At 35.4% G+C, this 4,120-nt stretch overlaps 1 long non-coding RNA gene across 1 annotated transcript; it reads right to left on the bottom strand.

The window, feature by feature from the left end:
• Positions 1 to 1,768: 1,768 nt before the first annotated feature.
• Positions 1,769 to 2,669, bottom strand: LOC141369200 (uncharacterized). The gene is made up of 3 exons (XR_012372780.1): positions 2,610 to 2,669; positions 2,324 to 2,372; positions 1,769 to 2,101 (listed from the first exon to the last, which is right to left on the bottom strand). It is a non-coding gene; the product is annotated as an uncharacterized lncRNA (long non-coding RNA).
• Between the last annotated feature and the right edge of the window lie 1,451 nt (positions 2,670 to 4,120).

Below are 4,120 nucleotides of genomic sequence, written 5' to 3' on the forward strand. Positions count from 1 at the left end.
CACAGTGTTGCAATGCTCTCCAAGCATTGTGTCTGGTATATAGTCATGTGATAATATCTTACATTGCATCTAAGCCTATAGAAATTCAGCTGCATTGCAAACGTCTTTTACTAGTGATTGTTTACTCTGAGACCTTTTTTAAGAAATTCATCTTCATCTTTTGATTGGGCAGCTAAAAGGAAGAAGCAATGAGTTCTGGTTACTTTAACCACACAGTGTAGGAGTTTGGTGAAGATTTGTTGAACTGAATGTTAATGTAGGTCACATAAACACGTTAAAGCATTGCATATGAAATAAGAAATTCATTACTTACAATGCGCATTACTAACCAAATTGCATTTACCATAGCTAATTTCATATTAAGCTGTTAGACCGTGCTAGATTTAGGTTCAAGTGTGTTGAATGTGCCACCCTGATACTATACTATACAGATACCATAATAGCCTACATGGTATTTTCTCTGTGCATAAAATAATGCAAGTGTCACATGAAGACATTAAGGTATGCATTTTATTTGGAATTGTCAGTTACATATTGATTAGTTCATATTTAAAGACGACCAGACTTCACTAGGGCTACGGCTACATGGGATTGGATGGTTATCACCCATTGTTGAATACAATACAACAGACTGCAGACTAGCCTGGTAGACAGGGTCAGCTGTGACACCAACTTCTACAGCAGACTGTGGTTGTGCTCTTTCTGAAAAAAACAAACAAACATGAGAGATTAAGTCATTGTATACATTGATGAGATTCCCCCCATTATATTTGTGACATTTTGTTGTTGTTTTTTTTGTATATATCCAACATCTATTTTCTTAAAAACATTTTAACATTTCAGAATGCTGCAAGCACACCGCAGGTCGTGTGACAAGAACCTATGCGCCTAGTGTTTTACACACGCTTTTAGGAAGGCACCTCTACAAGCAGCCATCCAAGTACTGACCAGGCTCAACCCTTAGCTTCAGTGGGCAACCACCAGCCTTGGGCTACAAGTGGATATGGCTGCTTGTCTGATTTGTTAAAAATAATCTGTACAAGCCTTAGTGCTTAACATTGAAGTTATGTTTGAAACTTACTGTAACATTTAGGTGTGATCGCAATAATTACAAATACAATCAGCACAGCAGAGATGACAAACACCACCACAATCATAGTCAACGTCACATCTATAAAAAATAAAAATACACAGACATCGCAAAGGCTTTTTAAAAAACTATCATACTTCAAATGCATATTCAATAATAAATAACACATGTACTAATACATTTATTTTTTGCAGAATAAGATCTGCATGAATAGTCCTAAACTTACCGCTTGTTTCATAACAGACAGTGCTGGATAAATTTGCCTTGATCGGTTCATTTAGGGACAAGTGGTTTATCCAGCAGGTGAAGATTGTTTCATTAAACATTTGTGATGGCAACTCCAGGTAAGATTTGTGTGTTAAAGATCCATCTGTATTTGTGCTGTAATTCTCGTTGTTTGAGTTAATGATGATTTCTTCATCTCTCATCCACATCTGTTGAAGAGCAGCGGGGTAAAATCCATCAGAGCTACAGACAATCATGAGTGATCCATTAGACGTCTCCACACAGGACAGAAACAATACAGGAGACACTATAGGGGAAAGATGTATAGAAAATTAGATTTTTAATGTCTTCTACAATTTTTTTCTGATTGTACCAATAACTTGTTATTGATTAAATAATATAACTTAAATGGATTTGAATGATTTTAGGCTGCTACTGACTTACCAATTACATTAATTATTGTTATTTCTTCCCAAAGCATGACTTCAGGGTATGGTGCCAGTCTCTTGAAAGTACAGTTGTATATCCCAGTATCATTTATCTGAAGATCTGACAGCTCAAATAATATTTCATTAGTCTCTGGAATCCAAATGAATCTAATATGATCAGCACATGATTGATTAATCCATGACTTCACACGCATGTATGAACACAATACATTTCTATTTTTTTGAAGTCCCACTGTAATGATATCAGAATAATTTGATGACAAGTAGTTGCAGCTGATATTGGAAGAATCTCCTTGATGGTAGTAAAGAGTTGTAGCAGCGTTTACTGTTCCTAAAGCTGAGAAAGACAGAACAGCAAAACAACATTACTTCCTATACATTACTTGAAGCCACACATTGCACATTTTAACTTTGTTTTGAGCTTCCTGTGCTATATATAGTTTTCTGATGTGGAAAATCTATCTCTAATCAATTTAACAAGCTTTATTCATTTATTCATAATAAATGTCTACAGTATGTTACTACAATTCTATATGATTTATAAAAACATTTGCATTACCAAAAATTGAAGACAGAAGCATCCATCCAAAACACGCCAAAGAGAAACACTGTAAAGAATTTTAATGCATAAAATTATTTGCATTAACTTCATAATCTTATGTATTGAGTGATGAGGTAAAGTAATATTTTACAGAGATATGTTTGAGTAAAGAAATATTAATGTAAACACTTGATCAGTAACATGAATAGTTGCGTACAGAGATATAGCAGATACACACGCAACAACACAAACAAAATTAAATGAAGTGATAGTCACTCAGTAATAATAAGAATGGCAAACTCACCATCACTCTGTCCAGGTAAAGTGCACGTTGTGACTGCTGTCTACGTGTGTTTTAAGAAAGAGTCTCATAGGTGTGAAATTGTGCTGTGAGACTGATTTCCTCTTTAAGTTATGTGACGTATAGCAACAGTTTTATATATTTCAACTTTCGCTGATTTATCTCAGTTAAAACTGTAGCATGGTCTTTTGTCTGTCAAGTGGTTATATTCAAGTTTTTTTGCAATTGACTTTACAGCTGCACTGTGTTAAGATTGTAATAAAGTGCCTATTAACCACAAACACTGAGTGGGCAGGAGCGGGCATCTATGCACCATGTCCAAAGTTTGTACATATTTTCATGTTGTATGTTTATATAAATGCCATAATATAAAGGGCCCATAACCTAGTTGTTTTCAGCAATAATAAAATAGTCTCTGGTTTCCCCATAATGTGTCTGTAAAGTTTCAAAAGCTCAAAATACACCACAGATCTTGATTTTACGATGTTGAAGATGGCCAATTGTGGCTGCAATGAAAAACGTGCTGTTTTGTATGTGTCTCTTTAAACTGCACCTATTTCATTGCTTAAAAAACGTTATTTTGCGTATTTGGTATAATACAATGTGTTCACATGGTTTATGGTTAAAAGACACACATTATTTTCCACATACCGTACATTTTTTTAGCTTCAGATTTCACTCTTTTCCTGAAACGCACGGATTTAAAAAGCTCTGTGTCCCTGATTGGCCAGCTAATCTGTACGTTGTGATTGGTCTGAATACCTCTGACGTCAGCTGGAAATGTGATGCTCCTTACCATGTTTGAAAGATTCACACATAATGCAATTCTAACAGGAGTTAACTTACAGGCTGTGAGTCAAAGCGGGAGGAATTATGATAATGTCTGTCTTTACTTCATCACCAATCCCAAGAAGTAAACTGTTGCCTACAATCCCTGTGTTTGTTGTAGTCCAAGAAAAGAGATTTACGTCATCGTTTACTTTGGGGTATGTACCATTTGTACTAATACACACCTACACACCAAAGGAAATGTAAAATCGTAAATCAGACAATAGGTGCTCTTTAAATGCAAAGAAAGTTTCTGTTCTCCTCCCTGTTTGGGAAATAGGGGGTAGAGCGCTTACACATGTGCTTTGGACTACATCAAAACGTGTTTCTGGCAAAAAGCTGAACTACAAAAAGGTGGAGTCTGTGAGCGGTTATGTTTTGGGGCGTAATCAATGTGACATCACATTGATGAAGATCCCAACAGCCTGTTTTGTTTGACTGTTGTGGTTTAAAGGATATTACACAAAGATGAACAGATGGATTTGTATTATTACAGGATGTTTCTGCACACACAATGGCGATTCATTTTCTGATAGAAACACATTTAAAAGTGCATTTTTTAGGTTGGGCAGCTTTAAGTAGAAGTACAGTATGATGATAATTCAATTACAACTTTTCATGCAACCATTAATTCAGCATATCAGAAATGTGAGAATATTAGGCCTTATCTTACTTTATGAAAGCCA

Source organism: Misgurnus anguillicaudatus, chromosome 12 (genome assembly GCF_027580225.2).
Source record: "Misgurnus anguillicaudatus chromosome 12, ASM2758022v2, whole genome shotgun sequence".
Taxonomy (NCBI): domain Eukaryota; kingdom Metazoa; phylum Chordata; class Actinopteri; order Cypriniformes; family Cobitidae; genus Misgurnus; species Misgurnus anguillicaudatus.